The following is an 18,261-nucleotide window of genomic DNA, read 5'->3' as shown; positions in this document are numbered from 1 at the left end:
GGTCCAGGGGGTAGGTGTGTTGGCTTAAATGGTGGTGCCGTATATAGTGAGAAAATGATGGATAATAATAAGAGTAATACTCAAAGCTAACATTTATGATTGCTTGCCATCAGCTTTACACTCATTAACTTGGTTTTGATCCTGAGAACAATCCTGTTAAGTATACTTAGTACCGTTTTATAGTTAAAGTAATGGAAGCTTCATAACTGGTTCTCAGAGCTAGAAAATGGCAGAGCTGGGATTCCGTCTCATGCTGTCTGATGCCAGTATCCATGACTTTACCACATTACATACATTATGTTTTTTGTGATTTTTTAAAAAGACAGAAAACAAAGGTCAGGAATGCATCCCCTAAACAAACCACATTGATCCTCTGACATTGTTAGAGGACACATCTAGAAAGTAGTGTTTTCAAATTCTTACTTTATCACTTCAGTATTTGTTGATAGCAAAAGAGGGGATTTTGTGACTCTCAACAGACTACTTGTGATTATTTTTGAGTTGATACACACTGATAAGACCTAATCTTTCTGGGGGGAAAAAAGTCAGTCTACAAAGTGCACTCCACCTAACAGTTGCTGATATAATATCTTTAAAGAACTTATCTTGGGTCTATTTATAAACACCTTAGCAGAGCATGCATAACTCGCATTTTGTGGAGAGATAGAAAAGCTTCCTAGAAATGCAACTCCATATCAGTTTCCAAATCTCATTTCTTCTTGGAAAACAAAATAAATTGGATTTGTGAAACCTGATTTCATCTACTAAAGAAGAGTGACTTCTTTAGTGAAGTCACTCTTCTATAGTGAAGGCTTTCAGCATTGGTTACCAGTAAATTTCTCTAAGGAACCAAAAATTCACAAATTTATAGAATTTGAGTTTAATTCGTAAGAATTTCTTGGGTTGTTCAGATGATGGCACAAGACTTGGTACATCTGTTACAGGAGTCTCGATTCTTCTTGCCGACGTAATGAAGAATCAAAGGTCAGCAGCTGATTAATATGCAAGCAGGGTTTATTAATGATATGAACTCAGGGAAGAGAATGGGTCTAGCTGAGGAGGGAGAGAGAAGCATAGGCTCCCAGTAATAGTGATACACTCTTAGGGAAGAGAACAGGCCTAGCCAAGGTGAGGAAGAGGAGGGGGGGGAAGAGAGAAAGATAGAGAGAGAGGAAGGGGGAGCTCGAGGGCCAGAGAGAGAGAGAGAGAGAGAGAGCCCTTGTCCTGAGGACATACAGTTTGCTCGGTGGGGTGAGGGAGTTTTATATTGATTTGGTGGGAAAAGTGGTGCATGCTCTTCCATGGGAGGGCGTGACCTCCTACGATGGGTGGAGGTCTGTTGACTCAGATCCTTATCTTGCTCCAGACCACCTCGCGTCACCTGTTGTTGTAAAAACATATACTTGGCTGACTGGAGGCCCATTATTCAAAGCTGGTTACGAGCTTTTTCTGCAGACACTATGGACCCCTCCCTCCCCCTCTCCTCCTACATTTTCTATCTTCTACCTAACATATCCATGTGATTGCTTTGGTTGAGGGTAGAAGTCCTGTGAAATGACTAGGAATCCCGGAGAAGTCACTGTAGTCAATGCCCAGTCAGTTTCACTCCCATCCCTGGCTTTGCTTGACTGAGTGTTAGGAGCCCAGATGACCAGTTTAACTTCTAGATACAGGACTCACAATGCTGAGCATATGAGCTTGCCTGGGAAATTGTCTAGAGCCTGACCGGGAAAAAAGCATTGTCTCCAAAAGAAAAAAAGAAAACTGCCAAAGCAAAATTAATAAACATTTGTTAAATGGTCAAAATTATAATACTGAGTCAGCTTCATTCATCGCTGGATATAGTGTTCATAGCAATTTCATTATATTTGAAAACAGTCTTTAGATGGGATGTTCTTACTGAGTAAGAGTTCCTAAATATACATGATGAGTGTTGAGAAATCACAACATATTTTAAATTAGGTACTTTAGCCAAACAATTTCAAAAGCAAAATTATAAAATCCTTTCTAAGCAAAATTATTAAATGTGGGATGTGTACACATTTTAATATCTTTCAATTGATGTGAAAATAAGAGTAGAGAATATGAAGGTCTTAGTATAGTAATCAGTCTTGTACAATTTTGTTCACGCAGAACACGCTTGTCGTAGACACTTGACCTACACCTTATCCTCTAGGTCTGGACTCTAATCCCCAGCTATGCCCTGGGAATCTGGAAAGGACTGATGAAAGATCTCTGTGTTCTGGAATGTCAGTTTAGAACCTACCTGGGTTGAGTGCTCTGAGATCTCAAGGCCCTGCCAGCTCTATGGTTAGTTCTGAGACTAAAGCCTGTTCTAAAGAAAGCCTGCTGGTATATAGTCTGGTCTGCAACTCCTGAGATAACTCCAAGGATACTTTAGAGGACACTGCCTGTTCTTTCAGAGGTGGTCTGGAGCCAGGCTTTCCCCCAAGGCCTCCCAAGGGCTGGATATGTGATGTGGCGGGAGGCAATTTCACTCCCATTCCTGGCTTTGCTTCTGGGAGAACAGGAGTAAAGAATACCTTAGAAAAAGAATATATGTCCTGACAGGTAGTGACTATCACTCCAGCTCGATTTCACAGTAACCTGGCTCCATGCTGCCACTTAAAAAACATGCAATCTGAACTTTGACTTGGAGAGACAGTCCCAATAACTGCCATAATTGGTTGATGTAATCATGATGATAGAAGTATTTAGAAACCTGGTAGGTTTTATTACCAGTCTTTTCTGGTCCTTATAGTGAGCTTATCTGTTTATCTAATGAGTGTCTCATCCCCAGTACTGAAAACTCTGCAGGAAATGATCTGTAAGGGCCAGATATTGTGTTATATTTAAGGTCATGGAGAAAAACAGTGGCAATCTCCCAAAGAAAAGACAGGCATCTGAGTCTGGATATGTTGGGTCACTAGGGTCACTGTTGACTCCCCAGGCCAACTGTTACAGGAAACAGAATTATAAGCCTGTCTAACCAGGAGAGAATGGACTTCAGAAACCTGATTTCTATATCCCCCTTGACATTTGAAAAACTCTGCTCTTGTGCCAGACGTTCAGAGGAGAGTGAAGAAATTTTTAAAAGAAGAAAAATGTTTGTTTGTTTTAAGGTTTGCTCAGTAATCCACTTATGCCATTTACATTATTTAAAGAAACCTTTCCCTGTAAACACCATTAATTATGTAGTATAAGAGCCAAATAAAAATGCTAGAAAAATAAAAGTAATTGTTGAATAAATTAGTATAGTTTGAGTGCACATATATTATACAGAGACTGTAGACTTTTACAATTTATTAAAGAGGTGGATTTGTGGTTTTCTATTGTTTGACCTGCTAGGATGGAAAAACAGAAATGACATTTTACAGATGGATGCCAAAGCCATTAAATTTGAACTCATACTGGCAATGAAATTATGATTTTCACAGGGGCCTTGACTCATGTCCCCTTTCTAGATCTGTCTTAAAAAGACTACGGGGGGAGATGTGGGTTGAGTGTCCTGTGGATTTTCCCAGAAGGTTTGTGGGAGCCTACAGTCTATTCCAAAATCAGTAGCCTCCAACGTCTTCTCAAGTGCCATCACAGAAGTTTGCTTGCGTTTGTGCTAAAGGAAATGAATACATGCAGCCCTCCAGGCACAAAGTGGGGCAGGGTCTGAAGTTGTTGCGGAAATGTGGCATGGGACCTTGTACTAACAATGACAATATACGTTTGTATCACCTTTGTAATATATCAAGGACTTTCATGTATATTATATCATTTGATCCTTCACAATAATTCTGTAAGACCGGTATGACATGTACTTTTACCAAACCCATTTTACAGATAAAGAAACTGAACCTTAAGGAGATCACGATGAAGAAGGGATTGGAAAGCATTTCCTAACTCCTATCTATATTTTTTCCACTGCCATATATTTCTTTTTAAGTGTAAATGAATAGAAAGATGGTTTCGTTGATAGCAATATTTTGTGCTATGTGGACTCTTTTAAGAACATTTGAGTGCATTTACATCATTTCCTCAGGGAAAGTTTTGTTTTACTTAGAGAAGCAGGAAATGGAGTTGAAATGGGAAGTTTTTCATTTTTATGGATTAAAACCTTATGTTATGTTCAGTAAGCCTGGATCACAGAGGAGAATAGATTTTTCACAGCATAAAGAGGGGAGAGAAGAGCAAAAAGCACTTCCTTGGTTCCCCGCTTCAGATCGGCACCCATCTAGGGAGGCCTATTCAGACAAAACAGGGTGATTGGGTCATTAGTCAGCTAGAAGCCAACACCGTCCTCCAGCATCCCACAAAATACTGACTGCGTTGAAATTCACGCTTACTTCTCATAAGAATTCTGAAGGATAATTTTTTTCACTGCTTTGATCATCTTTCAGAAATATGCTGAAATATTTTGCTGTATTATCTACTATGTCAGCACAGCACAAAATAGAGGGAACTTGTCTTTCATTTGTTTATTCAGAATAATGCTCGCCAAGTATGTATTAATACTACTAGATCCTAGAACTCTGGGGTTGAACCAAATGGACATGCCTCTGGTTGTGATGGACTCCCAGTCAAGTGGGGGAGATGAATGTGAATCAAATGATCACATCAGTAAATACTATAGAAGCCTTCTTCCAAGGAGAGCAAGACTAGTAGCTGAGTAGGTAATTGAAAAATGCAGTTAAAATGGGAAATCGTTAAACTCTCTCTCTCTCTGTGTGTGTATAATTTTCTTTTTTACTTAAAACGCATAAATAAACATTTATTTGCCATATGTGATAGGGCCAAGTTGCTTTCTTTGAGGATCAGTCCAGTAACTGAAGTTTTATATCATTTTTTTTTGCATAAAAACTCAGTCAAAAGAGATATCATCTACAATTTCCAGTTTCAGACACTTTAACGTGGAGGGAGAACCTAAAGACACTTGTGAAGTCACTTGAATTCATTTAAATTTTTATGATTTTTCCCCTCAATCTTCTACACTTGTCCTGCCTAATTTAAGAGCAATTTCCCTGCAGCTTTTTCAAGTCTTTCTAAAGCATTTAACTTACTTTTCATGGAAATAAGAACTCTTTTTTTATGCTCATATTTAATTAGTTCATGTGATATTTAATTAAACTACATAATTATAGTAATCAAGTACAACTGCCATAAATAGGTTTGGGAACAAAAGCAATCCCCTCTTAGTAAGGACAGAGTTTAGTTGGTGGGGGTAGAAGTGATGAGGGTATATATTAGGTAGCAGAAACCACAAGTATTTATTATGTTCTGGCCAATAAGTCAATACGTTTTGCAGATGGATTTGCAAACAACAGTTAATTCCCCAAGGAGCTCAATTAAAAGTTGTTCTATTGTAATTAAAAACTAATAAACATTAATAAGGAAAAGCAGTAGATGTCATAAAGGCCTGTAATTGGAAGATGTGACTCAGCCTTAAGGTGTCAGGAAAGGTCTTTCAGAGGACTTGACAGCTGAGCTGAGATCAGAGGCTGGTTAGGCATTTGTTGACGGAGGGGTCTGGAGAAAAAGAGGTCCAGGCAGCAGGAGCAGCAGAGTCGAGGCTGTGAGGGCAGAGGGAATATGTATTGAAAATGAGGAAGTGAAAGAAGCCAGTGTGGTCAGAGTCAAGCGTGGATGTGGGAAAGCAGTCCAGGATGAGGCAGGGGAGAGGCCAGTTCTTGCCAACGTTATAGGCTCTGATAAGCATGAATGTCTTCATCCCTTTTGACAACAGGATGTGTCAGTGGTTAGAAGCAAGGGTCTGTTTATTTGATCAAGAGCAACAGCTAATTTGTTGAGAATTTTGACCCTCAAATCTAATTTGGGCACTCGGATTATTTGTTTTAAATACACTCTAGGTAGTGGAGAAAATAATCTTAATTTCTGCCAACCAGAATTTCTCTTAGGGAGGGAACTGTCCTTGACTAGGGGAATACATTCATTAGCCACATGTGGGTCAAAGTTCAGTTCTGATTGGTAGGTGTCAAGATAATAAAAGAAATGCTAAATATCTCTGCTGAGAAATTAAGAGGGAGGGAGAAAGAAGGAAGGGGTTGTGTGTTTATTAGGTTCGTAGGGCTGCCAACAAAGTACCACCAACTGGAGGGTTAAAATAATAGACATTGATTCTCTCACAATTTTGGAGACTAGAAGTCTGAAACGAAGGTGTCAGCAGGGCCATGCTTCCTCTATGAGGCTCTGGGTAGTCTAGTCTTGCTTCTTCCTAGTTTCTGGTGGAGGTTGGCAATTCTTGGTATTCTTTGGGGTACAGTTGCATCATTCCAATCTCTGCCCCTGTGGTCACATGGCTTTCTCCGTCTGTGCCTCTTCTCCTTTTATTATAAGGACACAGTCATATTGGATTAGAGCCCACCCTTGTGACTTCGTCTTAACTTGATTACATCTGCAAAGACTATTTCTATACAAGGTGTCATGCAGGGAGTCCAGCGGGGTCTCTGCTCCCGCTCCCCACATAACGCAGGATATGGTGAGGCCAAAAAGGAACACACAAGGAGCCATAGGTAGGGGAGTCATACTAGTATATTCTCGCTGGCGGCACTATACTCTCACTGGAGGCTGGATCCACACTGTCCGCAAACCGCCATCCACGCTTGCCAGCCTAGCCGCCATCTTCTTGCTAGCCCCCATTCTTTCTCTCCTCTCTTCTCCTTCTAGCACAGCCACAGCAGTTATATTAGTGGCCAATGGCTCACTGGTTACAGCTGACGGCCAACTAGCCACAGCTGATGGCCATGCAATCACAGTTGGCCATTTACTACCTGAGCCAGCACCTATCTATGTGAGGCTGAGAGCCTGGAAACTACTTTCTGGGGCTCTGCCCCCACACAAGGCCATTCCACAGATGCTAGGGGTCAGGGTTTGAATATAGCTTTTGGGGGACATAATTTAACCCACAGCAGGTGTGAAGGGAGAGTGGTGAGAAGGATTAGCAAAATCTTAGGAGGTTAAATGGCTAGGGTGGTTATAACCAGTAAGAAATTGCTGGGGCAGGATGGCTGAAAGGACTGATAGGGTTTTCGAGTACTTTTCTTAGAGTGTAAGATGTGACAGCTTACATCACATCTTCATTATTGTACCCACGTGGTGGTTCCCACATTTCCAGTGAAAGTTTTGCTACATGTATTTACTGATACTTTGGTGGCGGAGGAGAAGGGGCAAGTGACAAATGGAGTCACCAAGAAGGATTTGGGTCCCGTGTTTGGGTGACTGACATAAAGGGTTTGATTGCAGAAAACCTCACAGAGAACAACTCAAAAGAGGCTGAAAAGCTGAAAAAAAAAAAGTAATTCTGTGACTATAAATCCTGCCTCCCCCCGAACCCAGATTAGAGATTATTGGATTTCCACAATCTCTAGCATTGGGGTTTGGATCAACCATATTTCCATCTTGTTGAGCTAAGGTTTCAAACACATTGGTTAAAAATCTTTCCCTTCACTTTGTTCTATCGGCCTTTTTTTTTAGGGCACAGTGCATGATTTTAGCTAAATCAGAAGTGTTGTTTTTTTAAAAAATCCTGTATCCTAGATCTCTTGCCCTACCATTTCGAAATATAAAAATTTCAAATAGAATATCACTTTGATGGCAGGAGAATGTTCTCTGAAATTCAGTTTTCATTTCTTGTCAGTCTCCCTCATAATAGAAACCTTTTCATTTCACTTCCCCATCTGTGGCTGAGGAAGCTCTTCATGCCTTTCATTCAGGTTTGAACCCCAGCTCTGAAAATGAAGGACCTCACTTCCCAGAGTGAGTCCAGATGTTCATGTTCAGCGTTATTGCTACTAACCGTCAAGTCTGAGAGTTGTACAAAATTAAATCCGTCCTTGAGGCCTGCAAGGCAAGATGATCTTGATGATAGTTTAATGTCCTCAGAGTGAAATAGCTGAAATGGGGGAAGAACTACCATCTCCATGAACTACGATCCCGCACAACAGCCTTTCTGTTCATTTCTGTGCTTCATTTACGTTGATGTTGAACACAAATGTGGTTTTAAAACACCTAAAAGCCTCCTTAAAACCTAAGTGACTGACAAATGGTTAGAATAATTAATAAAGCAGGTTTTTCTTTTTTTCTGTAAACAGCTTGAAGAAAATGAGAAACTTTGCAGCTGGCAAAGGCATTATTTGTGGCAAACATCATGCCTCTGTGAAGGTTTTCCCCCATATTGCAGGTGCTTTGTGAGCACTGAGGCTGCTCACACAAAATGAAGCAAAAAGCAGAGCAATTTTCCAGGGATGGTGTCACACAATATGAGGTTATACTTAGGTATTTAAACAAAAACTATCTAGGGTCTTCTTCCACTTTGTGAATCCTGCATGGGTTTTTGGTCGCAATAGCTAGGTAGCGCTTACCCCTGAAGTAGCTGACTAACCCATCCATTCCCCTGCATTATGCCCGGGGAATGGTGTTCTCTGGCTGCTGAGGGAAGATAGGCCCTCTTGGTGAACCCAATAGTCATCCTCTCTAGCCTTTGAGAACACAGCCCGTCTCCCCCTTGGACCAAGCCATGTCTGCATGACTCTCGTCTGCTGAAGGAAGGCGTCCTCCATAGAGAAGGCACGCATGTCAGGGCTAGCCTTTCCTAGATGGCCTAGAGAATGCTGGAGGAACGGCCTCTGAGTGTTGACCCCAGGCCTCCACCACATGCCAGTTGCTCTAGTTCTCTACAACGTTCTTTCCCACAATTCCTGTGTGGCGTTCTACTTCCACAATTCTTGCTCTGCCCTTATTAGTCCTTACAACAGCCCTTTAAAGGCAGTTGCTCAACCATGTAAGAGACAGATACCAGTCTTCTAGGACACCCACATTTTGACCACACCCTAAGCTCAAGACCATTTTCTCATAGCTCTATACAAACTCTCAATGGCTACCACACATTAGAAAAATAACACAGAGAAAAAAAATTTCAACTTGAACTAGCCTTATAACTGCCCATTAGTGCTTGTAGGCAGTGATAGCAAAAAAAGCATTCTTAAGTTTTAAACATTTTATTTTCTGTTTTTTGATTTTTTAATAACAGCAAGTGAAGTTGGCCAGGATTCAGAACAAATCTCTTGGAATGGTAATAAAAATAAAATGATTCTTTATAAAATCAAGAGTGTTAGCTACTTTCTGGGAGAAAGCGGGAAGGCTAAAGGATAACAAAACTTTGGCAGATATGAATTTTAGAAAAAAAATGCGGATCAGTTATTCTCATTAGTCAAAAACACAAGACAGGAATAATTGGCATAAGCGTGGTAGAATAAAAGACATCGAATATAAGAAAAAACTCATTTTAAGTTTAAGGAAACTTTGGCATTGCCCCCTTGTACTGCTGGTGACAATTCAATTATAGTATAGTCATATTTCTTATTTTGTATTGTTAATTGGTTAAGGCGTAGAGCATCTTTATGAAATTTTTCTCTCTTCGTGTGCGCACTTGTGTTCGTGCCTGTAAAAACGAAGAAACAGAAACACAGCAGAGACACATATTACTAGCTCCATTCGTCTGGGGAAAGTTCACAACTCAGAATTACTCTTTCATTCCACTATAGTGAGGTAGATGGTCACTTTGGAGACATCTACTCACAGCTTTTTGCCACCCACTACTCCCCACCCACGGTCTCATACTGGGGTTAGTTGTGGCTTCTTGGTTTAGCACTGGTCTCCTTTCTGATCATCACTGACTCTCACATAGGTGTAGATGATGAGGCAGAAAATCCTACCATGTGGAATAGTCAGCTCATGTTTCACTATATTTTCTCTGCCCGTCACCTGTTTTAAAAGCTTATCTGATTGTATATTATCTGTCATAGCTTGCTCAGATTCCTCTTTCCTGTTGGTCTGGAGAGAGAGAAAGAGAGAGAGAGAGAGTTTAAAGTTCTTTACCACCTAATGTTGCCTGTGCTCTTACAGGTGATTTACGCACCGCATGGCCTCTGCTCCCTGTGTGCTGTAACTCAGTAACTCAGGGGTAGCTTGACCTTCAGCAGCTGCTGAGCCTCTTCGTCTCTAAGCAGGGACAGAGGAGACCATTATAGCAAGGAAATCACACGTGGCTTTCCAAACCGCATGAAATACATCTATTGTGACTAGGTGAATTACATATTCATGAAAACTGCCAAACGGAAGACTACTCCGCTTGCCAAGCACTCACCTTGGCTGAGCACAAGGCCCAGCAAACAATGCAGAGCTCTGGCCCTCTTATTTATTTGCCTTGACAATCAACATGGGCGGCATGATTGCAGGTTTCTACAATGTGCCGTGAGAAGAAATCTGGGAAGAGTTTGCATTGCTAAGGAAAATTGTATTCCATGATGATTTCATTTTTATTTCATATCAACAAGTATTTATTGGGTGCCCATTATTCTAACATTATCTTAACAAAATTGCATTACTGTATGATTAAGAAAGGAATTTATTGGTCACAAGGTGAGTTTCTGCAAATACTATGACGATTTTCCTTCTCCCGTTAGACAGAATACCCAACTAGTGCTTGTGAAACCACGCACACCAAGACGATGAGTTTTGACGTTTTGTTTCTTTTTAATTCCTGATTTGTTAGCAGAGAATCATGGAAACTCCATATTTTACAGATGGGAAAATGAAGCCAGCGATGCTAAGTAACTCCCCCATCACCCCAGGGGACACTGTTAGTGGCAGAGCCAGGATGAGCACTGCTGTCTCTTGACTCTGAGTTCATATTCCCTCCACCACAACACTGCACACGTGTGGATTTGACATCAGTGTTACAATGTCAGTAATGACAGTGACTAAAAAGACTGTGACATTTAAAATGCTGTCCTTCGTTCTGTTCATAGCACTTCAGGGGCACAGTTCCAACAGTGGTTAGGTTCATGCATGTGCTCATCCTTCTTCCATCAGTCCTTACCCTTCTTTGCCCTGAGATCTGTCCATCTTTACATTCTCCGCTGGGCTGCTGAGAACTGAGTTAAATGGCAAGAGCAATGGTGGTCTGTCTCTGTCTGTCTATCTATCTATCTATCTATCTATCTATCTATCTATCTATCTATCTATCTATCTTTTCTAGTGAGGATCTAGCAGGAACCAACAACTGTGGAAAGCTGCTAATGAGGTGAACTCCTTGAGACCACGTTGCATCGACAGCCTCTTGATTCCCAAGCTTCTTGAATATGGCAGAGAGGGCAGCTCCCCTCGGGGGTGCAGAGCTGCAGGATTGTTCTAGGACTCTTCTCTCCAGGCTCCTCCTGACCTTTCAATGATTTTGTTAGCACCTAATTCCCTATATTAAATCTCTTTCTACTTAAACTAGCTAGAGTGGTTAATCTGATCTGTAACTGAGTCCTGACTCATCTGTTGCTCACAGATCACCTGTGAACCCACTGCACCCTGAGTCAGTCTGTTCTATCATATCATCATATTGCATTTAAGTCGTTCTGTCTCCTTGTTTCCTTCTCTCTCTCTCTCTCTCTCTCTCTCTCTCTCTCTCTCTCTCCTTCCCGCCACCCCCTAATTCACAGACTATAAGCTTATTCATCTTTTAGTCCTGTTCTAGGTCAGATCAAGCCTGGCACATAACATCCACTTAAGAGATGTTTGTTTGAATAAACGGATGGATGACTAAATGCAGAGGATCAAATAACCTGTGATGCTTAGTTCATGGGAGAATGAAAATCTTGTGGAAAATGCAATTTTATATCCTACATATGCCATTAGTGTATGTTATTTAATAAAACATAGAAAGGCACACACTTTTAGCTTGATATTAATCATTACCTTTTACTTAAACAGTCAAATGGGATCTGCTGCTCAGCAGTTAAATATTTTGCTGTCCCTGGAAGATGAGCGATGTGCATTGACGAATGCGAGCCTTGCCTCTTTGTGCCTGCCTCCTACCCATTACATTTTTTCCTGGGTAAATTCTGAACAGGTGCTACTAGATGCCTCATTAACTGCACGGAGCTATGGCAATCGTGGGTGAGACGATCCTCCCCAGAAACTAGGCCCTGCATTCTTTAAACACGGCTCTGGACTTAAAGCATTGTGATTCTTCCTGTGTTGCCATCAGTGACAGACACTGTCTTAAGACGCTAAGAGCTTGAATTGATGTTGTGTCTTATCTTCTCTCTGATCCTCCCTTCTTGTCATTATTCAGTCTGCGCTCTATCATTTATCTATCTGTTTCATTTCTCCATGAATATGTATTAAGTGCCTTCAGATTGTGTTATAATAATAATAACATAACTTTTTAAACCATTTTAAAAGGCTTTCACAATTTTTAACTCATTTAATTCTCGCTAAAATTTTCTAAAGTCAGGAGGTTAGGCGTTGATATTCTCATTTTACTGGTGAGCATAGGTGAGGAGATGTAGGAAGGGTAAGTGTCCTGCTAAAAGTTATACAGCAGAACTGGGCCTCGATGGCACCAGCTGGTCTGACTGTAGGTTCAGTGTTTGTCTCAGTCCCATACTTTTTATGATATGAAACAAGACCACAAAACACAAAATAGGCAATATCAGATCTTTCGGGCTTTGCACTGTGGACCAGCATATTACATACACAAAAACAGAGAATGTCTTGATGAGTTTGAAAATGCTTCATCTCGATTACAAAAGGTATTTCCGTTATCAGTGAATGTGTGTGTTGCGTCTACACAAAGCACCTAACTGGGGAGAACACACCAACCTTAGCTGGCGATGGTGAATCTCTTTGGCATTAATGTTGCCACTGCAGCAGCAATTGGAGGTCACACACAGCACCCTGAACCTCGTCTGATGACATAGAGGATATTGAGCAATATTTCCAAGTAGGGGAGCAGCCAGGGGAGGGGAATTAGGATGGAAAACATCCCAGAAGCCCAGTCAAACAGGGATTGCTTGAAAGGTATAGGGTGGAGAGGAGATGCTGTGAATCATTTTCTGTGTGATACCAGAGAGCAAAATACCAACACCAGTGAGTAAAATGACAGGAAGATACAAGAAAACATTTTCTGACAGTCACAGGACTCCAAAATGAGAGGGACTACACTGGAAGGTAATATGCCCTTTGTTATTGGAAATGTTCAAAAAGATGACCACCTGTCAAGACTATGACAAGGGAGCCTCCCTTGTGGGGAGGTTAAACAGTCATCTAATTGTCAGTCTAATGTCACCTGGGAGCTGATTGAAAAGCAGGCCTAACTTGAGAGTCTGATTCAGCAGTTCTGGGCACAATCCAGAGAATCTCTGTTGGGAAACCACTGGACTAAATCAGTGGACTCCACAGTGGAGGGCAGAAAAAGAAAGACACCTCCTTAATATTTACATATTATCTATAAGTATAAAAAGGAAGTAAGCTTACTAATACTTGGTGTCTAGTGAATCAGACAGTCTCCTATCACATGTGAGATGTGACATAGGATCCTGCTGGCTGCAACAGTGTTTTCATTTGTTTATCCAGATTAGCATGTTTCCACATATTGTATTTTATTGTGCCCTGTTAAAGAAATTTAATACCTTAAATAACAGAATTACAAATAGTAGTATCTTTACAATATTTTGAATGAAATGGGGAATCATCAGGACAATCTTCTGTGACACTTAGTAGTTTGTGGATTATCTTGGGTCAAAATAATTAAAGCACAGTCAAACTTAAAATTGTGCATTTTTCTTTTACAAAAACACGTGTATCCAATTATGCTGACCTCCTGTTATGACAAGTAACTGTTCGTAGTATTATTCTTGGTGGAAATTTCTGAAAAAAAAACACACAAAAAAACACACAATTAAGATGTTCCGTTTACATAGGACTTGGTATGGGCCAAGCATTGTTTTATTTTCAAAGGGTTAAGATATTGACTCTTCATATCCTCTTAGAGGGTAGAGACTACTAAGTCCATTTAACAGACGAGGAAACCGAGGCACAGAAAGGTGAAGTGACTTCCCCAAGATCTCTCAGTCAGTGCAAGAGTGGGGTTCAAATGAAGGCTTTTAATCAATCAACTAATTGACTCTATCTCTAAAATGAGAAATCAATTGCCGTTTGAAAGAAACTTGTGCTATGGAGCAAGCATGCTGAAAATGTTTCCATCATTAATGTCATTTTTGTGTGTCAACTTTAAAAACCATAACGTCTTAAACTTAGAAAATTTAGTAACAGAATTTAAAACTGATTTTAAAATGAAGAGTTTCAGTGTATTTTGAACTATTTATTAAATATATAAAAAAAAATACAGTAAGTTCCGATGTGTTGGGAAGAACAAATGATAGAGAAGGAAAAATAGAAATTTACTAGCAAATTCTACAAAAACCGTCATGTAATTGGAGGATGAGATTAAAAATAAGTTTCATGACTTGGTAAGCCCAGCCAACACGCATTCTGTACCCCTTTGGACGGATATGTTTTTGAAAAGTATCTTTCTCAGCAGTGCCGGTCATGGAAGCTGCACCAAACTTTCAAATCCCTGTATCACAAAAGATTATACTAAGATTTTAAAAAATAATAAATCATATTTCGTTGCATTATTCTCAGTAAAGAAATGTTATCAAGGGTGGCATCTTTTTAAAAGTGAGAACAAATACTCTTGGTTATTAAGAAAATACAATAAAACAAAAATTATTTGACAACATTTATCTTTAAATTTTTTTCTCATTTTGTGTATTTTATAATAATTATCATGTGGGTACCACAATGTGTGTACATAACGCATATAAAAATAACATGGTACGTGCTCAAATAGTTTACTAAGGTGGGTACACTAGGCCACTGGGTGTGATCTCCTTCAAAGTCCATTCCCTAGTTTGGAGTCTTTGATTCGCAGGTAAATGCTCTACTCTTATTTGGTGGGTAATAAAACCTAAGTGCCAGAAAGATACACAAGGCAGGCAGCTCCTCATTATCCAGTTCACTGCCCAAATCCCATCCCAAAAGAAAAAAAAAAGGCTAAATAAAGATGCACATTTCTGAGTGAATCAGCTTGATTTAAGACGTGGAGCTCTCTATGTTTTGTACAACATCTAATGCACCGCTGATGCTCAATAAATAACAAATCGTGATATTAATAATTAAGAATTGATGTCACTGCTCCTGTGAAATGATTTGCAGAAGAGTTGTTCCCCATTCACCCATAAAGAAAAATGAGAGGTAGAAACAGAGCAACAGCTTTTAAGGAAATTTAGTTCCAGCTACTTTGTGTGCATGTGGTTTCCTCCCACCCCTTTGGTAAATCTGATGAATAACTGAGCAAGACAGACCAACAGCCAACCTAAGCTGCTTTCCCCCATCCTTTTGTCTTCCTATCTTTAGGTGGGAATGCCTAGGATGTTGAATTGTACGATTTTAGAGTACTTGACAAACATTAATTAACTGGGGGTCGCTCTTTCTTTGAAAACAGTTATGTCTAATTGTTAACATGTCTCCAATTATCTGCTCCTCCTTTTCGACTGTATTATTATCTGAGATGTGCAGTCTCTGATTTGCTTGTACACTTACTTTAGCAGGCTTTTTGATAAAGGTGGCGACCATGAAAAAAGGGATATATAGTCACCTTAATGAGAAAAATCATACTTGTACAAGATTTAGGTTTATGCTCATTTGTGTGCATATTTACATGTACACACACACACACACACACACACACACACACACATTCTTTCTTGTATTTGGAACCATCCTCTCTTTCAAGCTGTGGATTTTGACAATTGTGATGACCTCCACTGAACTGGACTCCATTCCTCTGAGCTAGGAGGATTGTTGAGCTTTGTTTTTCAAAAGCAAAAATCAGAAAAGCTCTCCAGAAAAGCGAATTAATCCTCCTGCAAAAGCGAGTGTAATTAATCACAAGAGAAAACTGGCCATGCATGTCAACAGAGTCCAGAGAACTGGCTGAGCGTTATTGATTCATTACCCTCCATGGAGCCCTCCTCCCATCCCATGCAGGAAGACAGGTGACATGTGGACGACAGCCACACCTGACACTGGCAGCGTGGGCCTGGAGACCAGATGGATTACAAACTGTGAGAGATGCTGGGCTCGTGTTTTGGCATAAGCAATGCGCACTGTTAATTAGGAGCACAGCTTTGAACAATGTCTTAAATAATTAGCCAGGGCAGGTATGTGCCCGTGCAGGGGTGGATTATAGATTTTTCTGTTACTTAGAGAAATTTTCTGTAATAACAAAGGAACAAAATGTAAATTAATCCACAACTGCAGGATTTATACTTATTATGCACTTCTAAGCAGGCTGCTAAGTAAACCACCCACAAAAATCTTCTAGACATTAGTAGCCTATAAATAATGATTTTGATGTCACTCTTAGCCCCATCTCTGTACTGCTCACTAGCTTTTACAGGCAGTGTCATATGGCAGAGATAACAGACGTTCACGTCAAAACAGACCTAAGTTCAGATCCTGTCTTTACCATTTACTAGCTATGTTACACACAGACGACCTTAAAATCCTCATCACTAAGATATGAATCATCGTGTCTGTTATGGGCTGAGTTGTGTCCCCACAAAATTCATATGTTGATGTCCTAACGAATGTGAGTGTGTTTGGAGATAGGGCCTTAAAGAGGTGATTAAGTTAGAAGAAAGCTATTAGGGTAGGCCCTAATCAAATCTGACTGGTGTCCTTACAAGGACATTGGAGACACAAAAGCCACTCCGGGGATGCAAATGCACAGAGGGAAGACCATATGAAGAGGCAGCAAGAGGGTGGCCACCTGTAAGCCAAGGAGAGAAGGCTGGAACAGGTCCTTCCATTAGGACCTGAAAAGGAAACCAACCCTGCCAGCACCTTGATCTTGGACTTCCAGCCTGCAGACCTGTGAGAAAATATATTTCTGTTGTTGAAGCCACCCAGCCTATGATATTTTGTTATGACAGCCCTACAAACGAATACAGTACCTGTTATAGGGTTATTGTGTGGAGAAGTAATGTTTGTGTATAGCATAGCATATATTTTTCATCAGTGGCAGTTGTTATTGTCATGTAGACATTCAGTAAAAATTACCTCCCTTCTCTTCCTTCCTGAAGAGGTTATCATTTCCCAGGATTCCTTAGCCATACCTTTGTGATATCTGTTGGAAATTGGACTGTAGGCAGTGTGGTTCTTTCTCTTGTGTCCAAGAGGATGCTGCCAACACAAGCTCTTTATGGAGCAATAAGCCACCTCTGCCCAAGTGCTTCCCTTATTCCTGTTCTGGATTCTTCACTCTGGCTTCTTTCAGTCCTGGCTCAAGGAGACAATGCCTCAGCTGGGATCTGCTGCCTGAACAGGTAAATCCATCTGCTTCTGCCCCCTCAAAATCTACAAAGGAAGTGTTGTCTGCTATAGCTGTAAAGAGAGAGTGTGAATATCTCACATGATACTCATGGTGTCCTATATTTCTGCACTTTTTTCATTGACACGAAGAGGTGTTTTGATCCTATTATCTCCCTATGTTGTGAAAAGTCAAAGTGGATGTCGTCTCAGAAACACACACAAACATCTGTGATGTTTCCACTCTGACCTTTGGCTTTGTAACCAGGTAAATTAGCACAACTCCATGGTCACAGCAGTTCCTGCTTCAGTTTTAGACAGAAACGGTTGGTGACTCATAGCCCTGCTGACGCTGGCGGCCTTACGTCTGGCCCCTCATCTGGGAAGGGTGTGTGTGCCACCGACCCCTCTCCTTTCGGGCTGATGAGGGAGGAACTGTCATGATGACAGCATGGCACATGAAACCTGGGCTGAGGGACAAGGGCTCTTTTTAAGATGGTTAGGAGGTAAGGGGATTTTCAGGCATGGAATTTAGAAGTGTTCTCTTTCCTCTATGGGTTAACAAGCTTGTTAGCTGTAACTGACCCACACTGGCTGCATGCTTACCAACTCCAAACCCTGAAATGCTCTCTGAGGAACAGAATCACAACAATAACAATAACACAAATGTTTTATTAGACCCTAGGCACTGGTCTAAGCCCTTTACATATTGTTAATTTTATGGATAATACTTGTAGAATGTCAGCTGTGTAGCAGGAACTGTGCTAAGCAATTTGCATGTACTATATTCTTTTAGTAACTTCATGAGAGAGGTAGTCTTATAATCCCATTCTACAGATGGAAAACTGAGTTTCAGATGACACTGAAGGTCACATAGCTGGTATATGCTGAAGTCAAGAGTAAAACTCAGGTTGTTCTGATCCCAAAGTCAATTCTTTATTCAGTTGCCTAAAAGATAGTCGAGAAAGAAACATTCTATCATAATTGAGGTCCCTTCTGTCCTGCCCTTGGAAGTCACTCTTAAGAGAAACATTATTCTTATAA

At 40.5% G+C, this 18,261-nt stretch overlaps 1 long non-coding RNA gene across 1 annotated transcript in view; it reads left to right on the top strand.

Annotated features, from left to right (window-relative positions):
* Nucleotides 1–18,261, top strand: part of LOC141570664 (uncharacterized) — a 79,683-nt gene that overhangs the window by 17,206 nt on the left and 44,216 nt on the right. The window lies entirely within an intron of this gene.

Source organism: Rhinolophus sinicus, linkage group LG03, assembly GCF_036562045.2.
Source record: "Rhinolophus sinicus isolate RSC01 linkage group LG03, ASM3656204v1, whole genome shotgun sequence".
Classification (NCBI taxonomy): Eukaryota; Metazoa; Chordata; class Mammalia; order Chiroptera; family Rhinolophidae; genus Rhinolophus; species Rhinolophus sinicus.
This window is presented reverse-complemented; position numbering and strand designations above follow the sequence as displayed.